At 40.7% G+C, this 26,144-nt stretch overlaps 1 protein-coding gene across 1 annotated transcript in view; it reads right to left on the bottom strand.

The window, feature by feature from the left end:
- The window catches only part of FAM107B (family with sequence similarity 107 member B), a 58,092-nt gene extending 32,470 nt beyond the window's left edge, over positions 1–25,622 (bottom strand). The window contains exon 1 of the mRNA XM_029958126.1: positions 25,506–25,622. The gene's annotated coding sequence lies outside the window, so the exon portion shown is untranslated. The remainder of the gene's footprint in view (positions 1–25,505) is intronic.
- Positions 25,623–26,144: the final 522 nt, after the last annotated feature.

The following is a 26,144-nucleotide window of genomic DNA, read 5'->3' as shown; positions in this document are numbered from 1 at the left end:
GAGTGGGGGTGCAACTGTTAGCTGGCATATTACCCAAATCTTGGACAAAATGTCCACAGGCAGCCATCCCAGGGATTTCCAGGGCTGACTTAGGAAAGTCTAACAGCTCACCAGCTGCTACTAAAATCTGTGCTCTGTAAGAGGCTAAAAAAACCCAGGTGATCTCTTCTTATTAGATCCCAACTTGCCATTGAACAAAGTACCAAGACAGGCAGGATCCAAGGAGTATCCTTTATTACAGAGATCCCTTGAGTGAAATAAACAACTGTAGATTTGAATACTGATGGTTATTCCTCACCCATATTTGTACATATCTTCCAAGTGCTGAGTAAGTCAAAACCCAGGGAGAAACACACAGTGGAGGCCAGATCTTCCATCAGGTATACAGTCTGAGCAATTCTTCATACATAATTACACTGCCAAGTACTTACTGAAAAGAATTGAGTGGATGTCAGCATATGCTTCTTGTAAAGCAGACAAGAGGACCTTTGTCAGACAAGAATTAAATTAAGATTCACTATAGGAACTGTATCATACAGCTTAAAAGAAAACCACACTATGAACACATGTGCAGGCCTGAAAGTGGGGGTAAAAAGCTTGAGGAGAAATGTCAGCTGAGGTCTGCTCCTTACACAGGAGATTCAACAGCAAGGGACACTATTATCCATTGCATTCAGAGAACTGGCAGGTTTGCTGCTCCAAAGCAGCTGCTTGAGTATTTAGCTTGAAAGTTGAACTATTCCTTGCCTTTTCTCTGGTGTGGCTTTCATCTGCACTACTAAATCCTCTCTCTGGTGGCACAGCAGTGCCAAACATCAATGTGCTTCATGTGGGACCAGAGTGTCTTTAGGCTGAGTGAGGGCCTGGGACAAACTGCACATGGTTTGTAAGGCACCCTGAAGCGGAGACCACAGCACTGTGCTGATGCCAGAGGCACCTGGAAGCTGTCATGGAATTTTTGAGGACATGGCTCAGTGCATTCACACCAGCAGGCTGACATGAGCCATTCTCAGTGCTGGCTACTTGTTGCAGAGAAAGACAAAGAAGGAAGCAGCCAATGAGAGACAGAAACTTGTGCAGTCAGCAGAGCAGCAAATGACTCACACACTGCAGAGGTGCACACAAGACTAGCCCATGCTTGTCAGTGCTGGGTATTACAGATAATAACTCCAACAGCCTGCATGGTACAGATACCAGGTTTGCAGCCTACACATCTGCCAGTTTTCTTGCTAGATACTGAAAACCAGCATACCTTTAATCACTCATCAGCAATAACTCCCCTTCCTGCTTCAATCTTCTGTTACACAGTGTCATCTGCTCCCAGAGACTTAAAATATACAATATCTGATTTTTTGGTTGGAATAGTGGAACAAAAAGCTAATACATTAAAACTTTAAAAGAAAAAAGGCAACAAATTGACATTCACCGACTGCAAATAATTTGCAAAGCAATGATTCAGCTTAGTGTGTGATTTTACACACACGCAGAGACACAGGTTTTCCACATATTAAAATAACACTACTAATTAAATGCTACTAATGAACAAAAGATGTGCTCAGCTCTCCTTTGAAAAGCCTATCACGCAAGTAAGGCACCTAATAAATAAGGAGACAACTGTAGTCAGATACAATGTGGCAATTTCATTCTAACACAAATCCTGTTGGCACTAAGGCTGAATATAAACAGTTTCAAGGAGAGCTTCCAGACCTTTCCTGGTGTGAATATTTAATGTTTTGAGAGAAGCAAGAGGATTTTGTATTTAGAAGTTACTCCACCAGAAGCACACACTTTTCTCTTTAATGTTTTGCTTTAAATTAGGGATATACGACTTGTAAGATTGCTCAAAAATCTTCAACCCCTGAAGAAGCAAATCAAGAACTCCGTTAGAAAAGCTGTGTGCAAACAAGACTACCAGTCTAGCTTGCAAGTGAGAATTGCCTGTGAAAAAAAGGCAGAATCACGTTTCCATGTGGAACATTTTAAAAGTATTATTACTAAATATAATACAATAACATTTCAGATTTTTCCTCTCTCTTTTATTTCCAATAATACGCACACTCATCTCTGCTTGTTCCATTAGATAAGAACAGGTAGCAGAGCCAGTCGTGTTCTTGTTCAAAGTCCCCTGGGATTTGAGCCTTTCCTTCCAGGTTCTCCCAGAGGGGAGCAGACCACAAGGAAACAGCCAGCCACATGCCAGAGGGAGAGGAATAGGAAACACCTGCATGTGGCTTTCAGACCCATCTTCATCACAGGCCTCAAAATATCCACACAGCTGGCAGAATTCCCATACCAATCTGAACTGGAGAGAAGGGAGGGAAAGACTGAAATATCAGGGTGTTCCAATTTGAAAATGTCATTAAAAATTATAATTCTTAGCTAATTATATGGGTAGGGAGGGAATAAAAATCGAGCAAAGAGGTGCCATGGCTAGATGGCAAGAGGGAGGCATTTATTCTGCCACACTGAGATATTTTATATTCACAGTCATCGCCACAGTGCTGAATGACATGAAGCAAAGTGTTGCTGCTTCTTCCTTGTACCATTTTCTGCTACAGCACCCTCTGCCATCCAAATTCCTGCTCCCTCTCACACCTTTACAAAATGTCATTGCAGTGACTTTCTAGGAATTTGGGCCAAGTTCAAGAATCCCCATCTGCTCCCACTGGAGAGGGATGAGATCAGACTGTAAATGCATGGCAGACTCCTCACAAGGAGACATACGAATACAATTTGGACACATATAAAAGTCAGTCCCAGCCTTCTCCATTTAAATTAAAAACTTTAGACTCTCATTTGTCTCTCTGTAATGAAACATTCATATAATCAGTTATTCATCCATTTGGGTTCAGTGCATGTATAGGCAAGCACTCTCAAGACATTTCATTAATCTACATTTATCTTAAAGCTGTTTAGAATTGCAGACGTGCATGCACAAGATGAGTTTTTCAAGACTTAAAAGCAATTAGGTCTTGAGAAAAGTGGCTTTGGTAGCACATGTTCTCACAGTTATTTAAATAAATTCAAATTAAATGTATGTTTAAATCAGAACAAGACTTCTCATTAGACACCAGTGTTTATTCCAGTTTCAAGAGCTTTTTGGCACTGCTTTACACTGCATATGTAGGAGCAGGCACCTGTGCAGGTAGTCAGCTTGCAGGATGGCTCCCCTTGCAAACCTAAACACACACAACATGGGTTCAAAAATTGAATTTGTAATACTTTTTTGTTACAGGTGGTAGCAATATGGAAATAAATATACAAAAGATATCACACTCTGGAGGTTTCTCTCCACACCTGACTGGTTATCACGATAGCCCAATGCTAAAGTCAGGAGCAGAAGCATAGTGTTCATCTACTGACTCTTCCCAATTTACCTTCATGGCACTCTCTAGAGCTGAGATCAAGCTTCCACATTTTGTAAGATGGTGAACATTAAGAAAAAAAAAAAACCAGAACAGAAATCAAGTTACTTGAGGAATTATGTAGAACTGGAAACTCAAGTTGGATCATGTAAATCCCAGCTGAGCCATGCAAGATAAGCCCTTCTCCATTTAACCAAGTCCTACACTTCTGGATGTGTGGTACTTTCAAATCCTGCCTACTTAAAATCTAGCTGAAGAGTCATGAATTTTCCACCACTGGAAAAAGATGACCCTAACTCTGGCAGAGAATATTAGATTTCTTTATAATCCCAAGTGTCTCTCTTGCTTACATCTATTTATTTTCTTTTTAAGTCCACTAATGGACTTAAAAGGAGACTAAATAGTTCATTTCTTGCCCACAAATGTGGCCAAGAAAACATAATGTGATTACATTCTGTGTGTGGCTAAAGACTGAAGCCTGCTGTTTTAAAACATACACATAAACACACAAATACATATGTACATACATACTTGCACATGTAGACTTTGTTAATAATCAGAACAGATCTTGATGAATCACCTCTATTTGATATTTTTACAGTGTTTCATGTAAAAAACATTCCCCAAATGTGCAAACTACTATGGAAATATGTGAAAAACAAAGTCTGACTGGCAGATTAAAGTTGTAGGCTGAATAGCACATAAGCCTGTTTAGCATTAATGCCAGAAGAACCCTTCTCACTCTAAAAATCTGACATATCATTTGCTTTATTAGCTCTAAATCAACTATTCATTTAATTTACATTAAAAATAGGAAATTATAAATTAATACAGATTATTTAGAACTGAAGTCATGCAAAGACAGCATTTCTTTTTCAACAGACTTTCAGTTTGGAAGTGTGCAATTCAGCACACTGCTGAATTGCTACAACAGTCCACAGGGCCAGCACTGGAAGTCTGTCAGTTCAACCACTAAGATTTCATTTACTAAGAGTTGATTAACTCATGGTTTCCTTTTCCACTAATTAATACCACAAACTGCCTCCAACTATTATGAGATTAGATCTGAGTGCATGAGCACGGAATGACTATCTTAAACACCCCCTAGAATCAAAATTTCACAGATCTAGGAAATGAAACCTCTTTAGATTGGGAAAAGAAAAAGAAAGGCAGGATAGTGCTTCACTGTAGTCAAAAAGTCACTACAGCTCAGATTAACTTAGAATTCATGAAACTCTAGTCAAGAAAGTAAAAATTAAAGTCTGACCCTTAAAAAGTAAGGTCAGATGTTCCAGTCACTTCCTCTTACATTTTTGAGAACCACATGGTTCACAGTCACAGAAAAGTCTATTACAAGTCACAAATATGCCTCCAGAAGAGATCCAAGAATTTCCCTTCCAAGCTAGAAACAATTCCCAACAAAACAGAAGGCACCATTCCAGCACCAAGCCAAATAAAGTGCACCAGAGGTCATCAGCAATCACATCTAATGGAAATGAGGATACAGAGAAACAGCTCTGCAGGCAGAGCCTGTGGCTGGCACAGCTCCCAGGGCATCGAGGCTATTAACTCCAGCAGAACAACATTACAGTCACTCAAGCCCCTGCTCACTGCAGGAGCCTTGCTAACATTTGTGTTTACTACTCCAGGTCAATGCCAATAACTTCACAGTCCTCATCTACTCAGAAGTGCTATCCCACCCTACCTTTACCTGTCCCTCCAGGTTCCCACACTACTAAGGACATGCCTCTTACTCCAAGCACCTCAAAACTTCATCTAAGACCATTTTAGTCACACGCACAGAGGCTTTCTTCCCTTCCAAGATTTTCAGTGAACATAACATTAGAAGAGGCTAATACTTTTTCCTTTCCTGCTCTTGAGAAAACCCTTTTCCACTAAGTCCTCTGTAACAGAGCTGCTGCAAAGCACTATGGCTGGAAACAAAGGGTTTATAATGGAAATGGTGAGGTAACCTCAGACACTGCACCAAGCTGCACGAAAACCCTGTCATGCTACTGGAAAGAAAATGCATTTAAAGCCTAAGAGGCTCTGTCATCACTACAAAATGCACACGCTGCTACTGCTCTCAAACTTTATTAAATGGGCCTGGGCACAGCAGCAGTGAAGTGCAGCCTGCCCTGACTTTGTACAGCACGTGGGCTCACTGCCACCACCAGCTGTGACCACCTCCACACTAACAAGGAAGGGGAAGAGAAAAATCTGCACTACATTAGTGATCACAAAAAGAATAAGGGAAAAAAAACTGGTCTGAGTAGAAGTCAGTGCTGGAGGGTTACTCTCACTACCTGGCCACTATATGCTATTCTTTGCTCAGCACTAACACTTACCCATTTCTCCAACCCAGTGACTCTTATTCTCATTCCTTTGTTGTTACCAAACCAGCCTTCCTCTGGGAAAGGTCTGTCAGCTGCAATAAATGCTGGCCACTGTATTTAGTGTAAAATTTGGAAATTTTGAAATTAAGACAGTAAATCATCACTATCCTCTGCACATAAGAGACAAGTCCCGATGTGACAAAAATATAATGATGTTCTTTTATTAAATTGGTAAAAGAAAACTGAAAAGAAGTGAACGAGATTTGGCTTAGTGAACATCTGAAATTTAATAACACTACATTAATAACCCTGACGAGGACTGCTGTTACAGAGATCTCCAGGAATTTAACACAGGATAAGTTTTATTAAAACTATACTTCCACCTAAAGTGCTCTGGATTATTTAAGATTTATCTAAGTGAGAGTAAGGAGACTCCATCTAATCAGGAAAATGCTGTAATAGCCTATGATTCAGAAGCCATCAATTTACTTTGTGTTCACAGACTATGTGCAAGATACCATAAAATGAAATAATAAAAAGCAGTAAAAGGACAGAGCTTATATGGCAAAAGACTCAAGTACTAGCAAAGAGAGGGAAGGGAGGGGAGGGAAGGATGTTTTAAAGACAAACTACCTGCATGTGCAGTTCTGAAATTATAGCTCCCAACTTCCCTGTCTCATTACTGTGTGAGCTGCAGATGAAACAAAGCAATGGAGAATAACAGGGCCACGTTGCCTCTTTTGAAAATAAAACTCCACCATCATGGAAAGCTAATAAAGAAAATAAAAGCAACAGGCAAGATTAAGAAAGCAGAGTATGAAAAGTAATAGTATTGATTTAAGTGGTTCATTTTTTATTCATGAGTATTCTTTCCAGTGGATATCACAGCAGCATTTTATGCCTAATAGGTGCCATCACTGTGTAAATGTTTTCTAAGCAAAAAAAACCAAAACACAACCAAAACAAAACAAAAAACCAAACCCGACTTTTTACCAAGGCAATAAATGGCTTCATAGCAGACAGCCAGATGCAGAATTCAAGAACCAAAATGAAGCATGGACAATGTGAAACAAAAGAAAACTTACCCTCTGTGAAAGCCCTCCTGTATTGAAACAATTTAATAGAAAGTGGGTGCTATAGATTATATGTTTTCATTTGGTAAACCTGGTTAAGTTCTCAGAGAAGGTGTGTGTATTACTAACCACCTTGCCAAGGGCTTCAGATGAAAAGAAAAAAAGAACAAAACAAAAAAGAAATTAAAAAAATATGCATTCTGTGCCTTCAAAGGACTATTAAAAGCTTAATCCAAACCCATTCTGGGAGCTCCACTGAACAGCAGATGTTCTTCCCACTGGGTCTAGACCAGTGACCCCAGTTCACTGCAGTTGCTGAAACAGCTTTCTCACAGACTACAAGGGAAGACAGAGAGAGTTCAGCTGGATGGGCAGTGCTAGACAGGATGAACACAGGTCTGTGGAAACTCTTGTAGAAACCACCAGGTGCTTATAGTACTGACATGGCACAATGCTGAAAATCACACACGAAAACTTTGGCAGTTAAAAGGTGGTGCTTTCCTTAAAAGAAAAATCAATATACAGTAATCAACATGACTAAAAAAACCCCCAAAAAACAACAAAGCAAAACAAAACCCCCCATTGAATACACAAGTCCTAATCTCAGAGCCTTACAGAGAGCCCAGTTGCTTCCTACTTCTCCCCCTTCCTATTCCCACTTCTAGTTTAAATTCTTACAATACTTATGTTTTGAATATTTATCGCCAATTCACAAACTTTAAACATAAAACCCTAATTCAGATAACAGATTAAAGCCCACTGTTTAAACTACAAATTTTAATCCATAATTAATATGTAAACCAAGATCTCTATTTATTTTGCATAAATTGTTCTCCTCCTCCCTCAGTCTCCATGAGACAGAATGTTCTTTCTCAATACTTTACTCCATAATCTCATTAGCAGTCTCTTCTTCCCTCTCCCATCGGGCAGGTTTTGTATTCAGATAGAAATGTCTTCAGATACTGCCTGGCAGTATCCTGGAAGCAATCACATCCGGTTGCAATTGAAAATGTTATTTATCTACTGTGATTTTGCTGATATCAAATATTCAGGTTAATAGTAAAGACAGCGGTGGTAGGGAAATTGTAACAACTTTGGAAGGATGTAACGTACCCATTTCCTTCGTTTACTGAGCAAACATGCTGCCCTTGGGCAAGCGAGTATCAGATGGCTAATAGTCTCTGTGCCGAGGGGAGCCAGGAAGCAGACGGCTAATGAAGCCCAAAGGGTACTGGAAAGAGGCACTGGGATAGGATTGGCAATCTTCTTCCAAACACCAGAGCCTCACTGGTGCAGCTGACCTACATTCTGCAACTCAGGGTTGAAGGCCCAGTCAAAACATGCATAAATTAAATAATGGGTCCATTTCAGCTGGATCTCCAAGCATCCCGTGCTGTTGAGAACAAGCTGTCTCCTCTCGTGTACTACTCCAGCACAAGCCACAGATGCTAAATGTGATCCCAAACCACTGTTTTAACTGGCCTTTTACAGACCAGACTGTACCTTGCCAGAGCTTCATGCTAGATTGCTATTTATTGACTCCAGTGGTGGTGAGAAATTCAAGGCTTTAAATGACCAGCATAACCCTCACCTTTGAAATCTAATTCAAACCAGTTTTAAGACTTCCTTCTTATGAGTAATTCCCTTTAACCAGGCATCTATTAGATTTAAGGAAGAAATCATACCAAGCTTCAATTTTCAAACCTGTTTTTGCCCAATGTAATCTTTCCTTAAAAGACTACAAATTTTCTTCATGATCTGCACATCTAAATATCATCTTGCACAGCCAGGGGCAACGTCCGCGTATCGAAAGCTTGCAGTCTGTGGGTTTTACTGTTTTACATCAAGAGCAAAGCACATGCAGGCTCAAAATAATCCCCTGCCTCCATTTTTCACTTCAGCTAAAAAGGGTTCAACAAGACACATCAGAGGAGAATGCACTGGTGTTGATTTGTATTCCAGAAATGAACAGATGCTAAAAAATGAAAATTATTTAAGCAGAAATCTTGATTGCTATTCTCTGCAGAAGGGTTGCTGTAACATGAGCCTTTTGTTTGCTGAAGAGGCAGATAAATTGCACCACTAATTTGTCCCATATAACACACACTTATTCAAATCTTTATAACACATGGAAAATGACTCAGTTCTAACGCTCTAAGTTAACACGCTTTCAGCTGTTATTCCTATCAGCATTGCATTAAGAGAAGTAAGTGAAGGCAGAGTAGGTCCACAAAACCATCAAAGCGAAACTGATTTTATTTACTTAGATAAAACCCCTGAAGCAGGCTGGGCACAAAGTGGAACAGACATTTTGTTTATAGATCAAATTTATGAAAGTAATTATTATCTCAAGTTCACGAGTTGATTATTATTGGAACTGATTCCAGATTTTAGAACTACTGGAGTTATCTTTTTCTATCTTAATCATGTCCCTGATTTTTCATCACTTTCTCAGCTTTGGAATAACTGTTTATTGAACTGAAATAATTATTTGCTGAATTCATTGAAAGAAATAACAATCAAAAAAATATCTCCGAATTTAACAGAGAGAATACTGAAAAATTTTGCTTGTTTCTCAAAAACACTTATTTGGACCTCTTAATCAATAAATTTCAACAGGTCACAAAGAGGGAAGCCTTAAGGTGCTTAGATCAGGGAGGAGGGAAAGTTAAGTTAGACTTCATTATGGTTTGACTACACATTTATATAAAATTTATTTACAAATAAGAGTTTTCGCCATTACTTTTATGTATATCTAATCCAGTTAAAATTAATGTTTTGATCTGCACAATCCTAAAGACCTACCCCCCTTTATACATTCAACAAAATACTTAAAAATTGTCTTAAAGCAGACAACCAAGGCATTCCACCCTAAACCAGCTCTTTGCCAACCTTGAATTTGCGGTTAGCATTTCAGTCTTTTTTCCCCGAGAACCTAAAATAAATTCCCCTGATCTCACCCTGGACGAGACTCACTCCTGTATCACAATGATGCAAAGACAAAGGCACAAACACAGTGGATGCTTCTGTACCTCACGGAGCCACCAGTTAGACCTGCAGTGAAGACCACAGTAGTATGGCTTTACCACTCACCAGAGCACAATCAGGTTCACATCAGCCCTAGGTCCAGCAGAAGCCTTCTGGCTCTGGTTACCTGCACTATTCTTCCTTGGAGAAGCAGCAAACAACTCTTGGAGGCACAAGGCCCCAGGAGCTAAAGTTCTCCTCTTCTTCTTGCGACAGCCCAGCTACCTGCACTCGGGCAATGGATACAGGTATAGGATGGCCCCTCTTTCCTGGCCTACCTTTTATCCTCACCTTTATTGGCAACGACAGAAACCACCTGGGTCCCTATATCGGGTAGCAGAAGCCATCCTAATTACCCCGCAGCAGCTGCCACCCGCTCTCCCCCTCACTTCTCCCATCTCCCTGCACCAGCCCTGCTTTGGAGTCAGTAGTTGCACCTGGGATGCGATGGGAATGAAGCTCCAGCTTGGGAGGCTTCAGTGCCAAGAGGAGTCCAGCACGGAGAGGTGGAACCACCTTCTAACCTCAGCCTCTGTTGGCTAAAAAATACCAAGCAAACATGGGATTACGTGCTTTTGTGTACACATCAGGATAAAAGGAGGTAAAGATGGTCAAAAAGATATGGCTGTATAAGTGACTGCAGGAGTACAAATGCAGGTGTGCCAGGGGGATGTGCCAGAGGCTTGGGAAGCACAGCAGATGGACAGCCATGACAGGCATGTTACAATGAGGGCAAAGATTAGAGCACTGTAACAGAGAAACCTGAACTGGTTTAACTGGGTCCTTCTCCTTATAAAATAGTTATAAAAAGAAATGTGAGATTACAGGACGAGTTGAAACTGCCGTGCTAATAAAACACAGGAAACCATTGATCTCAATAAGAGTTATTTGCTGAATGCTTACAGAGAAACGAGTCTACAGGGCTAAAATATCTTATTAGTTATCATTAAATTTTTTCAAACATGTACAGATCCTTGTGAAAGTTAAAGATAGCAACTGGAGAGAACCCACACCCAATGATTCTACAGTGATAGTGGGTTTGCTGAAATTCTGAAGGCAGAAGATACTGAAGTGTTTCCTGCATAAAAGCAAGGCCGACCATTTTAAAAATCTTTCCACAACCTGCCAAAATAACTTAGACAATATCACACCATCTCAAAAAAACCAAGGGTAACAAGGAGTTCAGAGAAAAAACCCAGAAGTAAATACAATTTATTTTTTTCTTCACATGAATGACTGTGCAACTGAGATCCCTTTAAACCTAAGCATCTCTAACAGATTAGCCAGTAGCATAGAAAGCCAAAAAGCAGAAGTAGAATACAAAAGGAGAGATGGAATTTACTTTAACAAGGTCTAAAATAGATCCTGGCACATCTCTGCCTCAGGAAAAAATACTAAAAGACACTTACCACAGAATTTTGTAAATATGGGTTGATGCTCACATACCACTCAGTGTAACATGCAAAAATTCACTCTGTCTCACGAGCTCAGATGCACACACATACACCCGAAAGTACAAATTTATGCCAGCTTTTGCCAGAACCAGTCAGACGTTTTCCTTTATGTTCACAGCTGCTGAAGTACTATTACATCCGCACCCTATCATGTCCAAATTCTCCTGGTTTTTGAAATGATGCACTCTTCCTATTTAAAGCTTTAAGCTGGAATGGATGGTTAACTCATTTCACAAAGAGTTTGGTTATACATCTCCCTTGATGAAAAATTTAAATTGTTTGGCTAAGAAGCAGTGTCTTTTTACCTCAAGACGCTCCTCCAGCAGCAGTTCAGTAAATAATGAGAAACAAAACCAGAGAAAGGAACCAAAGTGTTTTGTAACACAGAGAGGGTTTTGGTTTGTTTTCATAAAGTTCAAACAGAGGAATTTTTATGACTTAAGTAAAAGGAGTGCAAAAGGGTTTGGAGAAGGAAGGTTTCCATTAAACAGATCAGGACTGGTTCAACAGTAATTTGAGCTCCCCATGAGCTCACTTTTTGCTGTGCCACAGTCAGGAGCAAAGCAAAAACTTCACAAAACACAGGAGGGAACTGATGACAGATGAGAGGGCAAGACGTAGTGCAGGGGCCAGCTCTGAAATAGTTACTTGCACTATATTACAGCCTGCCATGGGAGAGCCTTTCCCACATTTTTAAAGCTGAAAACGTAAAGAGCACATTAAAAGAAATTTAACTTGAGTGGTGAACCAGGAACTAAAAAAAATGGGCTGGAAGAAAATGATGGATTTTCCTGTGCCTCAAGGAGCAGCCCTAGGAAGTCCGAGCTCTCAACAGAGAATCCCACTTGTGGTCACCAGGTCTCTCCATCTGTAGGGAGTGGATTTCCCTCAGCCTGTGCAGGCTGTCACAAGAGGTTGCTATCAGCTGTGGCAAACCCCCCCACAGGGACACAGGGATGATGTAAGGCAGCTCATGTGCCATAAGCTCAACTGCTCTGGAGGTCTGGCTAAGACACCTCAGCTTAGGGAGTCATGTTTCACCTGCATCTAAGTCAGCTCTGATTCATTGCAGAATAATCATTTGGATGGTGAGAAGCAACTATTAAAAATGCTTTCTTGCAACAACACTGCCAAGAAAAAGCCGAGCCAGGAGACTCTCTGACAGCATCTGCAATTTATGGGAAATGGGCAATCAAGAAGCCCTCTTGGGCCAGGCTCAGTGGTAGGTAACACTGCCTGGAGTTCATCCCTGGCCACCAGCACCCACACTGCACAAGGGCAACCCAAGTACAGTCCCACTGGTTCCTGCAGTAGGTGATGAACGTGACCCTTTGGAAAGAGGGCACCACAATCCCACAGCATCAGCCCACAGGAGGGTGACTAGGGTACAGTCACATCAAAGGTGCAGCCAACAGGAGTCCCAGCTCACACCTGGTACCAGGGCTGCACTTATGACAGTGCAGATGTTGTCTCTGTACTCTCCCCTCCTGTGGTACACACAGGATGGCACCCAGGGACCACTGGGCTTTGGGAGGCCACAATAACTCCTGGTTTGTCGGATATGGATCTAAGAAGACACCACTTCATCTCAGGCAGCACAGCAAGTCTCCCTTCTGACAGCTTAACATCTGACCTGCAGATCTGTGCATAATCAGCTCAGTGTTAGGACCCGCAGTTAAACCTCATTCATTGTCTGAGCCCGAAGATTAGAGACAAAAACCAGGAGATACAAGAACAAAAATTAAAGCAAGGCAGGCAGAGTTGTTGTTTCCCTCATTACTCATGACTGTAACTGCAAGCCTAAGGACATCCACTTGCAGTTAGCACCGATACTGGTTCAATCACTTCTGGAGAAGGGGGTAGGCTGTTACTGGTCTCCAGCAGAAAAAGCTGAGAATTATCAAAAACCTCACAGAAGTTTGGAGCATGGAGGTTCATTCCTCCTGGGGGAGGAAAGATGAGTCGCCATCTGCACTGAAAGCCCAGCTGCCCAATTCCTGCTCAGACAGTTTAAATCCCGAGTTACTCCCTTCACATGAAGACCTTACGTCAACAGGAACCAGGTTAATGGTACAGGAGGAGGCAAGGCACAGGCTTTGCTGAACAGGAGTTTTTCTCTCCCAAGAATTCTGCAGGTGGCATCCTGGATACTGCAGTAGATTGAGACAACCCTGGAAGTCTTCAAGGCCAGGCTGGATGGGGCTTGTGGAAGGTGTCCCTGCCCATGGTAGGAGGTTGGAATGAGATGATCTTTAAGGTCCCTTCCAACACAAACCTTTCTGTGATTCTACAAACCCTGGACAGACCTTACAAGAATGTCAGCAGGAATTCTGCTGTGGAACTCATACTTTTTGCAGGTACAAAGGTTTTAATTATGGATTGGCTTGATAAAGGCAACTCTTTAGTACACCAGTGCAAGCATGTAAATGTAGGGAAATGCATAAGCTGAATAACCAAGATTTCTTTGCATATTGAGACTTACTAGGCAATTCTTCTTATTCTTCTTCAGCTTCACTGTGGGATGGAAATGTAAAGGGAAATGTAAGTATTTTTGATAACCAGTAATAATGACTTAGGAGAATCTCTCTGATTTTTATATATTACATGGGAAAGAGGCCAGACAGAGCATTTAGTTAATTAAAGTTTTATTGATAGTAGTAAGTGGTTGGTACCTTTCTAACATCCTCCTACCTTTTTCTCCCTGTACAATGTGATCCTTAGCCTTCCTTTATGTACAAAACAAAATGAAAAGAAAAAATAACTATGTAACTTCCTGCAAGAGACAAATAAAAAGAGCTACTACAAATATAAATAAATAACAATCAAATTCAACATTCAACATAGTCATATCCATAGAAAGACTAATTTGCAGATGAAATGGGAAAGGCTGCTAAGGCAAAATGCTATATTAAACAGATAAATTTCAAATAAAAAAAACAAAGGCAGGAAGTAGGAAAAAATAATGAGATCCTTATAGTCTGCAAGTCGGCCAAATGTATCAACCCTTGTTATATTTGGTTTTCATGTGTTACTCACTAGGCATGTTCGTGCACTGGGAAGAATACCAGATAAAACATGTGGTTATTGGCCCGCAGAGATAACAACGCTAGAATGCAAGCTCTGGTCTGCAGCAGCCTTCCTTAATAAGTATTCCCTATTTAAGCAAAGATTGATCCTACATGATGTGACAGGCCACTGATACAAATAAATTGCTTTATGATATAATCTGTGACTGTAAAAAAAAAAAAGGCAGCCAACATATACTCACCGTGGGCTTACTGAGTTCCACACTAGTGTGTCTAAGTTTCCACTTCAACTAAAATCAACTTCTATCTCTCTGTGATACAACCCAGCAGCACGTTGTAATCAATTTTTAATCTTTCAACTCAAAGGCCTGAAGCCAGTTTACAACTACATAACAATTTGAAATAATAGGAGTTTCTGATCCATTCCAATTTTCAAGCCTTTGTGTTGCACATGTCATTGAATTAACCGAGTAGCTCATGCAGCTACAGAAAGCTTCGAGAGGGGAGTGATAAATTACCATTAGCCTTTATTTTTGTAACCAAAGGAGGGGACTGAAATATATTGGTTTTTTTCCCACCTTCAGCTTTACAAAATTTAATATGGTTCATTGGTCAGAAAGTCAGCAAGAATGAAAGCACATCTACTGTTCCCCACCTCTCTACCCACGAGTTGGCAGTTAAACAATGCTGAAGGAAATCCGTGTGGTTTGCTTGCACAACCTTTCTAAAAAGGTAGCAACCATGTTGTAAAGCATTCACATAAGAAGTAGGACAACTCTAGGACACTGTTCTGATGCCCATATCTTAGTGAAATCAGTATGGTTCTAGCAAAACCAGACTGCGAGAGCCACCACAGGGACTTCCCTTGGTACAAAGTTAAGCTGCAAAAACACATCAGAACACACAGTCTCTCCAGAGAGACTGTGCCATAACCAAGAAGCAAATAAAGGGCCAGGTCAAGATTTTAAGAAGTTAAGAATTTAAATTAAACAACCTTCTTGGATTTCTTGTGTGATAATTTAAGTGTGCACTTGCACCCCTCCTCATAACTTTTGGCTGGTTTCAGCTGAATTTTTAAAGGGTTTGAAGGTTTTAAAGGGTCTGAAGCCTTCATGAAGCTCTCCTACAATGTAAACCGGTGGCTGAGCAATGAAAGACTTCAGCCAGGAGTCCAGCTTCTGACAGGCTTTCAGAGACAACACTTACAAGTAACAGCCTTTGGAAGAATGTTAAAAGCAACAAACAAGCAAACAAACTTTTGAATTTGAATCAACAGGAAATTAATTGTCAGAAAGACAAAACCAAGGTTTACGGAAGGCAAAACCGACCATACTGACCACACGTGAACTGCATGACAAAGGGATGTAGTTATGCAACACAAAAGAGGTCAAATATGTGATGATGGAGTGAAAGATTCATGCAAGCTTATCTCTTGCAGATCAGCTAGAAAGTTTACAGCTTCAGGCAGTAGCAGAAATAAGTATGGTACAAACATATGGTACCAGTCTTTTTTTGTAGTTGTTGAAGTTATCTCACATTTCATTTTCTTTCCAGGCTAGTATTATAGTCTGACCCACTTTTTGTCAAAATTTATCTAACATGAAGATGAAGAAACTATCAGCTCTAATGTAACCTACCTACCTGCCTGCATTCCTTCTGAAAGTAGGTGTTCTGTAGGACAGTTCTGGCTTCTGGTTAAAATACAAAGACCTCTTCTATTAGGAAAAACACACCAATATGATGAAAGAATCTGAAACTTTAGTCATGTTCAAAAACCACTTTCAGTCATTCTACAAATTTCCTGTTGTTTGTTATTTACAGAATTGGCATCTACAATCTAAAGCATCTTTCACTTTAGGGGAAAAGAGACAAACTACTAACCTTTAACAAATTGTCCTGTATGGGATAATGTAACAAGGTCTAACTCTGCCACAATGAGAATAAACCCAGTTTAATCCTCCAAACCCTAGATTAAATTATAAACCCTATGCAAAGGTAAAGAAAGCCCTTTTAAAAACATTCTTCTACCCCTCTTCTAAGGACTTCAAAGTAATAACACTTAAATCTAGTCTAGACTTTCAATGTCCCAAACTTGAATGAGTCAAGCTTTTCAGCTTCCATTCAACCACTCTTCATTCAACAGTTTGTTTACAGAAAGATATTTAAATTGTTCTGAAGAGCACCACGGCTCATTGTAGGGCCTTTTGATTCTCTAGCATGCACTGTCACTTATTTACTTTAGGTTTTCCATTATTCAAGTGCTGGCTAGTTCACATTCAAATGAATCACAAACAACAGAGCAAACAAGACAGTTAAGGCAAAGAAACTCAATTCAAACAACATCCAGTCCAGAAGACATTTAGAAGCCCAGAATACTAAGAGAAGTTCTCTTTGCTTTTTAACTTGGTGAGCTTAGAAACGAAAAATTTTCATTATGAAAGTCTGAAGTTGCTTAAAGTTATACAGAAATGCCACTAAAAACTTCCTACCTCTCAATTTTTATCAGTGACACAAAGGCATTGACTGAAAATGCTAGATACTGCAACTCATTAAATTCTTTCCAAAATTATTTCCAAAGGAATTTCCAGAAAGGGGGGGGCAAATCCCAAATCTTGTTACAGGACTGCACTGTTCTCCCAGAATGCACAAAACTGAAGTAGGGCAGTAACTGTGTGAGTGCTACCACCCCAACAGAATGCAACTTAGAGAAGCAAGGGAAAACTGTGCTTTGAGATCCATTGTCCTTTACATCAAAAAAGTAAAGGTGACGGCCCTTGTGATCCAGAGAACTTGCCCAAACCAAAAAACACATTTATGCTATGCTCAGACTAAACTGCAATGAAAATTAACATTTGACCAAGACAGAGAGGAAAATGCCATTTAATGAAGCTGCAGTTGGTGACATCCCATAAAATGATGCCAATCACTTGTCTTTGAGTCAGCTCCATTCCCACATTTCCTACAAGTGCTCTGAGTGACTCACACCAATAATCTATGTGGGAGATAAGTAAAGGAAATCTCTAACATGATTTTGCTGCAGCTTTTCAAGATGAAGTGTAATTTGCCTGGTTCTCTTTATATGAACTTCAGTTATTTGAAAATTTAATTTTAATTCCAATTTGTCTTTAGGAATTCTCTCAGAAGCAACAAGCTTAATGGGGGTAATGCAGCACAGACAAAACTGGCAAATAAGGTAATGATCTGGTCTAACCAGTTCATGTTTTCAGTAAGAAGCAGCTTTTTAGGCTGCCTACTTGCCTAAAGGCATTTACAAAAAGATAATTTCTGTATTAGGGTAGTAGTTTATGCTTGAAATATAAAGTTTATATTATCTGTTCATTATGTTTCCATTTGCAGTGTTTCATCTGTTTATTCTTCTCTTGGTTCAAAGTCCCAAGTTCAAATTCTATCCTTGTATTAATTAGTTATAGCTGTAGGCAAGTCAATTCAGCCTTTGTTCCTCAATCTGTAAAAGAAGGACAATAATAAATATTTATGTACTTTAAATAGATATTGGAATGATTTGTTTACCCTGACACAGTCAGTTTTTCAAATATACCACTCTAAAATTCTATGCAAAAATTACCAACTTTAACCACATTAACCAGAATGATTGTAATTTTTGTAAATGGCTTGTTGAACTCTCATACCCTTTCCTTCCTCAGGGAGACCATTTCCTACAGCACACTTCTAAAGCCTCCCATTTATCAAGCCATGATACTCTGAGCTGAGTTCATGGCATCCTAACAAACAAGCAAAAAAACCCACCACACAAGTATATTGATTACAAAGACATTTAATCTTAAGATTTTTTTAGTGTGCAGACTTTTTTTCCAGTCCCCTTCCTGGGGAAAAATACCCAGAGGAATATGAGCTCCTTATGTAATTTCTTTTACAGTGACAAGTTAATTGTGCTATTCAATGTTTTGTTGACCAGTATGCGTAATCTGGTGTGTGTGCACTTAGAGAGTAAATTCACTGCATCTGTGGCTGTTTTAGCAACCAATTAATCAGCTTCCTATTAGGAAGAGGAAATACCCTAAACCCAAGTGAGATTTTGGAGACAAAATAAAGATGAATCTCAAGCCTTGTGAAGCATTAAACCTGAACGGGAAATCAGCTGAGGCTTCTTCATCATTAGAGATAAAACAGGAATAAAAGAACTCACCACCGGCTCAAACTTTAATTCTTAATTCTACAAGTGCTGATGTTACTTGCAATAGGGAGATTAACATCCAATACTAAAATGGGAGGAAGGGTTTGGAATGATCCCTTAAAGCAGTTATTTAACAAAGTACCATTTTATCAATGCATGCTATGCCAAATTTGATGGGACTCTATGTTAATTCAATTTCAATGCTGAAAGGAATAAACTCTTCAAAAACACACACTCCTCTACTTCAAAGTTCATTCTAAACTCTTGCCTTTTGGTGCACAGAACAGGCATTACACATGCAGCCCTCCCTCTGTATGCTACCAGATGCTGGCAGTCAAAAGAATTAAACATTTAAACAAAGCCTTCCATCAATACAAAAATAAAAATCCACAGGACAGTAAAACAGGTGACAGTATTGTGCTTCAGGAACCAGAGTTTCCTTTTCTTGCATAATTCTGAGGCAAAGGAAAGGGGAAAAAAAATGATTCAAAGAACAACTTTGCTGAAAGCTGATACGAGGATGCTTCAGCAATTAGAAATTATGTACAGCAGACACCCAGACCTTAATTAGCATAACACTGTAAACCTGGGCATCCTTCTGGGGCAAAGCTGTGTCCAACCCACACTGAGCAGACCACAGCCTCAGCACCACAGAAGAGCCTCTCCCTGGCAGATGCTGCCTGCAGTCATCCCGTGCTACCAACTCTGTGACAGCTTTGAGGGAAGGAAGAACTACTCAGCCATAGGAAATCATGGCAGCGGATTAGGAAGAGACTAGACAGACACAGGAATTACAATTTGAGCAGAAAATTTAGCTACTTAGGTATCCATATGGCTACAGCATAAGAGGTCCTCCAGGCTTTAAATACATTACTCTCTTTTCAAGTTCTTCACCCCGTTTCTTTAAAAAGCTGTCTCAGTATCCCTGACCTGGCTGACCTTTGACTCTGCATTTCAAACTGGCCCCCAATTTTTAGAGTTGTCTAAGACTTCACAATTAAAGTGACAGCAGTTGCAGAAATTTTCTAGAAAAAAAAAAGCACTGGTGCAAATTTTATTAAGCCTCGTTTTCTTTGAAAATAAGATTTACTATATAGGCCTGTGCTTCTCCTTGCAATATTTTTGGCTGAAGCTGGCAAATGGATTACATTTAGCTAAAGGAACACGTCGTCTTGGATCTGTTAATCCTATTAGTTACCTGGAAATAGGTAACAAGGTTGAGGAGATGCCTTTTTAGTGCTTCTACAGAGAAAAAGTAGACCTAACTATCTGGAAATTGTATAGATCCCTATGGGACAGCTTACAGTGTCAAAATTTCTCCCTGCAGTGCAATAAACATGAGCAATGAAGCACCTTTATATAGATACATAAAGATACACTGGAAGTTTCACTAAAAAGCTGTCTCTCCAGCAAAGCAGCTGCATTCAGTGCAAATTGATCTCTGATGCAAGAAAATTTTTTCTATTTCAACTCTCAAAACTACTGAGCAGGTGTCACAAAAAAACCCAACCCACACCAACATGCTTCACCTTCTGTGTCCCCAATATCTATTCACACACTTTTCCTTATTTAAACTGAAAATTCCTCAGGGCAGAGACTGTCTCTTTAGGACAGTGCTAGGCAGGAAGGGCCCTTAGGTAACTGGAAAACAAAACAATACTTGGCACACTTATTTTCCAACTTCATGTGCTGACTTGTCCTCACACTCTCAAGCAAGGAAATTTATATTATTCTGTTTACACACTACATTAAAAAAAATATATAATCAGTCATTGCACTTTGAAGGTTCAGCACTTTTGCATGACTATGAAAAGGATGTAGCATCTAACACAACCAGCTGATGCCTTCAACCTTTCCCTCTTTTTGTTGTTTCATGATTCACTAACTACAGAGAAAGCAAGAGGCCCATGAACTCAGATTTGAACTTCCCCAAAAGAGGAAGAGGTTTTGATCCAGTGGCATCTGTAACATGTGCTTCAGCCTTTTAAACTAAATCCTTCACTTGAGACTGACTGGCACAGACATTCACAAACTCCAGTCTTCATAACAAGCTTCAGGGCTGGCTTTCTTGTTGCTCAACTTCAGAAAAATATTTTTTGAGACTTTGCGATGGGATGCAGCTTCACACCAAGAGGCAAATGCTTTCTGCTCTTCAGAGACATTGAATATTTTTAATTCTACAGCTAGCTTTTAAGGTATTTTCTGAAAAAGGAAGAATATGTTTGCTTGTATTTTGCGTAAGAGTTTTATGACTTGTTCAGCCTTCTCGTACTTGAAAGAACAAACAGATCAATGAAGAGTAACAGGCAGGCCAAGACTGCCTTTGGAGAGCCACCCTGCTCCCACAGTTGCCATCTGTGGTAACAAACAGCACACAAGGACAAGCCCTTGCACAGTCAGGGCTTCCTTCCAGAATACACCAGACTCCCTGCTCCTGAACACTTCTAATCAGGTGTTGTATCACTGCACTGCTCAGTGTGACAAAGGACACAGGAGGATGATGGGACAGTGGAAGACAAGCTGTGCTCACCTTTGAAAGGTCATCTCTTTGCCTGGCAAAGCCCACTGCCTACACACCCGAGACATCAGGTACATTCCTGTTTGCTTCTGCACATTACAGAGAGACATGGCCTCAAATATACTTGAGGCTTGGAAGAAAAAGGTTGTTTACTTTTAGAAGTACCAAAGCACCACCTCCCAGCCAAGAAATCCCAATACTACCATGACTCTTTCCCTATCCTTTCCTCCATTGTCACCCAAACCTGGGTACAGATTTCTATCAGACTGTTTTCAGTGAGCAGCAGTGATGTGCCAGGTATTTTGAGAGTTAAACATGTGTATTACAGCTTGCATTATATGTCAGAGCTCATCCTCAAGGACAAGTAACCTCAAAGTTCTAAGACTGAAAAAAAACCAAAACAATTGTAATATCATAAAAGAAATCATAACCCAATCAAACTCCCCCCTATTCTCTCCAAAAATTAACACCACAAATCCCAGTGGCTTCACATGGAAGTTGTCTTTCTTCTTCTTCCAGCAGCCAAGTCCCTAACTGCACCTCAGGGCAAGCCCAGGCACCCACTCTTCCTTGAAGTGGACCAAGGAGCTCATCTACCACAGCAAGTCTGAAGGACATTGCAGCAATGCAGTGCAACATTGAGCAAATCACCTTTGTCCCCAGTGACACTTCAGAGGAAACTGAGGTAGCAGAGACATATTTCAGTGGAAACAGCAGAGCAGTGCACACATTTGAAAGGCTGCTCAGCAAGTTGCCCTGCCAGAAAGAAGAAAATTTCCTATGGCTCAAACTAAACTTCCAGTTCTTCAGAGGTACTAAACAGTAAAGCTGTACCTCTGTGGTCCTCCTAACATGCAAAGCTACTCCAGACCATCCATTCTGATCCCTGTCCTTAAGTGCTCCACTCAGCTAGAGGTGCACTTCATCCAGCTGACAGCATGAACTCCAGCTTCCCTGAAATCTTTTCAGCTTGTTTAGAAGCATCCAGCACAGGCACTGGCCTAGATTAGGAGTGCAGTTATGCACACACGAATGGTCTTGACCCACTTCTCGCCACATCGTCCTGACTACTCAGAGCTGTGAACTCTATTTATTATTAGCACCAGAACAAAAGCCTATGTATGTCCATAAGGCCTGACAAATACCCACTCACTGTACAGGCAAGGAATGAAAAGAATTGTTCTATTATTTCCCATCATCATCCTACCTCTCGCCAACCCACTGAGTGCCATTGCTGCTGAAATACCTTTGACTGGCAGTATTTGCCTCTATTTCAGAGCAGATGCCACAGGGCCTGCTAAGTTAGTTGGCACTAGTGGGCACTGGTGAACTGAATGTCCTTGAAGATGGACAGAAGAACTCTCAATATGCAAGTAAGCAGAAGCAGCTTAATGTGGGTTTCCCTCTACAAAGCAACAGTTTCCCCTCCATAAAATATACTACACTGCAAAGCAGAGCTTCAACCAAAGTCGAACATGAGCACAGTTTCTCCTTCAGAAGCATTTGTGGGTTTCAGCTCTACAGCTTACAAGAAAGGTAAGCAATTCCCAGGTATAAGGTAAAAAATAAGACTCATCCCACCACAAAAAGCAGCAACATTGCTCTCCAGCGCATTAAAGCACCCCTGATAGCAGCAGCACTTTTCATGCTTTGTCATCACAAGCTCTCTACAGGACTCTAATGCAGCTCACACTGAGGGGCATTAAATTTAAAAGGTTGAGATTGGCTAAAGGGCAGAACAGAGGTTCTACAGTTCATCCTGAAGGCACATATGCTGCCCAAAATTGCAGTGTAAATGTAAAACTAAATAAATTGAGCTTGTCTAAAAGAAAGAGATTTGCTCCCTGTTCCTAAATGACTGTGCTATTCCTCTTTTTGATGAGGAGCATGTATGTGCCCAAAAGGCAACCTTCTGCCTTCACATTGCCAGAGAAATTTTTAAAATGTAAGCAAATACAAGAGTTTTGCTTCTAGGATAAATAAAGCTAAATAAGGCAAAGGTTATTGCATTTGTGCTCCCTGATGACACCATGAAACTAGGATCCTCATCCCATCTAAACAAGCTGATGACCTGCTAAGACTCAGTAAACTCCATGCCACACTAGATCTAGCTACCACAAAACCTGCTCTTTCAGCTGTAGACCCAGGCTTAACCATTAGAGTAACTACTGATTTCAAGAGTTATTTTAATATATGACACTGACCGTCAGACAAAGTACTTTACACAACTGCTCCAAAGTCTTTGTGACTTGTTCTTTTATAGACACAACTTGGAAATGCTGTTCTCCCACCTGTGAGTTTCCTACCCTTCAGTACACAAAACTTACAGCACTGGCCTAAACACAAGAAGTAGTCTGTCAGCTCAAAACATGTTTTGAAACCAAAGTTACAACTATGACAGATTTCGCAATGATAACCGTCAAGCACCAAGCATAGTGCGGTAAGGAAAAGCATTACTTCAAACTTTTCTCAGAGTAACAAAACACAGAGGTAGCAGGTACCCTCCAGTGCTTCAAACTGTATAGAAAGAGTAAGACAAGACCACATCCTTCCTTTTCTTGCAGACACCAACGTCCCCTGCTCATATAACCCCTGCAACATTTCTGCCGCAGCAGAACTGCCGCACGCAGCTCCCACTGTCATGCAACACCCACAGCCCTTCACACCAACACCCTGAAGCAAAGAGCAGCCACGTGAGAACAGCAGCTACGTGAGTGCCTGTGCATAGCACAAGGAACAGCAGCCACCCCTTTGGAAACCACAAGACTGGTCTCTCAGGGTGGGGATCTGCACTCTCATCACCTCACCCATCTGGTGTGGTCACAGAAAGGCAGCCCTGGTCTTGCCATGACCCTCTTGGCTCTGCAAAGCCTTCTCTGCCCTTCTGCTGGCACCTGACACAGCTCCACACGACTGTACAATGAGACAGATGAAGGACCCCCCCAAAGATACAGCCAGAGACTCATCTGTAAAAACAGAATCCTCTATTTGAAGGCAGGTATAGAAAGGAGAAGAAAAATGTCCCTTTTTTTTTTTCCTTTCCTGTGTATACCAAATGTCTTTGTTTAAGCATTTATCATTATACAACCCTTCTGTTTTGCACAGTCCAAAAAATACCTACGTGCATGGGGGTGGTGGAAGAGCAGTCAACCACTGGTTGCATCACAGCCAGGTAACCCAAGTCATTTTCATACCGTGCCTCCTCTCTTCTCCTGCTCCTTCTTGCAGGGGGGAAGAACTTTCATTGCAACACTAGCCAGTGGCTCAGGAGATACGAGTTCAAGTTTTTGCACCACTACCCAGTTTGTGGGGTCACAGATGACCCATTTACTTGTTTGTGCTTTTAATTCCCATCTGCAAAGGGAAGGTGTCTTCCCCACAGCGGGAAGACAGGGCACCTTTCCACTTCAGCATGATTTTAGAAGATTAATATAAATGAAGCCCACTTAGAGATAAGCTTGGCAAGAGCATGCAAGATGTTGGAAGGGGAAGGAAGTATCACCAAGAAATGTAGTTGTAGCCACAGAATTTACATTTCTCCCAAAGATATGATATGTTTTTCCTAACAAATTTGCAGCTTTATGTTCAGGTTAGCACGTGACCAATTCCCTTTCCACAGCTGAACCCTTCCACTGTCTTATGTCAAAACAAAACATCAAAACCCCAACTTACAAGCTTTTCAAGTAAACACAGAAGAGCTGCAGGCTCTTGGCAACATCATGTTAGCTGCAAACCATACTTCCACTGATACTCAAAAACATGCCAGGTCTGGCCAAACCAGAACAAACCTTAGACTAATCACTGGATTGAAGAAGCACTAAGAACATTTTCTTCCCCTCCATGGTGAGACAGTGTATGAATTTTGCTCTTTGATTCTGTGCCAGAACGGCATCAGCCCTGAGTTGTGTCTGACATGCTCTTTTTGTGTCCTTATGAGATGCAAATAGATACAAAGTTGTTCAGCGCAGAGACATCAGATACAAAACTGCTCAGCACAAGCTGAGCATTGAAATTTGGTCTGTTAACAACTACCACAGCCCCAGAACAGACTAAGAGTTGGCCACATGTATTTAATACTGTTAACCACGTACAAAGATAACAGAGTTTTATTCAGTGAAATCTTTTTTTTTTTTTTTTAAACTTTGATGGAGCCAAGGTTCTGTTAGAGCCAATTACTGGTTAAACAGTTCCACTCTTCTTCCCACAGCTAGTAAACATGAATATTTCCTTCCATCTTTCCCCATTTTTCCTTCTGCTCCAATTTTTAGGTGGTTTCCCTGTTCTTACTAATGTCGTGGAGGAACGTTCTCAAAACCAGCTGCTTCTCAACATCCTGAGTAGTGTCTTTATGTAAAAACCGAGTGACTCCCCCACCCCCAGCCTGGTCTATCAGTCGCTCTCAAGCCAGGCTGTTCCACTTCGTGACTCTGACAAACAATCTGCCACTTCAGCAAATGCACGACCAGAGCCACCACACAAATCAGCCTGTAAAGGAGAGCATGTGCGAAAAGGATCTCCCAACTGCAGCTGCCACACAGCTCCTCACTTACCCAGTCGTGCAGGGGTGGTGCAGGGTTCAACACCGGCTGCCTCAAAACCTCTAAATGCTCGAGGGTGAACTGAAGTTCAGAGAAGCTTCTTAATTTTGAAGAGAGAAAAAAGACGCTAAGACTGAAAAAAAGAAGGAAGAGAGTAAATTAAGGGATATGAGATCTGAAGCAGAAAGGAGAAAGCAAGTGGGAAATTATTGTGAGGACCTGATGAGATGACTCTCCCACCTCTAACTTTTGGGAAGCATAAGCAAACCATTTTAATTAACAATATTCAAGTGCTGAAGACAATACAGCAACATTACTCTTGAGCCTTATGGACACAGAAGTGACACTTCACCTGCCAAAATCATCCCTGGCAAAATTCCACCAACATCAGTGGAACTATACCAAGCATGAAATTGGCCCACAGTTGCATTAAGACAATAAAGGCTTTGTTTCAGGAGATATGGGGCATTTGTGGTTCTTTATAATAAAGCCCAGCAAACAATTGTTTATTGTCCCTGAGCAAATATTGCTGACAACAAGCAAGCAGTCATCACATTCATAGTACATGCTGTCTATCCATATATTGCTAGGAAAACAGCCATCAGTAAAGCAACAGATTCTCAGTGTCCTGCTCATATCACAGGGAAATTA

This window comes from Manacus vitellinus, unplaced genomic scaffold (assembly GCF_001715985.3).
Source record: "Manacus vitellinus isolate BGI_N305 unplaced genomic scaffold, ASM171598v3 scaffold_13_pilon, whole genome shotgun sequence".
Classification (NCBI taxonomy): Eukaryota; Metazoa; Chordata; class Aves; order Passeriformes; family Pipridae; genus Manacus; species Manacus vitellinus.
This window is presented reverse-complemented; position numbering and strand designations above follow the sequence as displayed.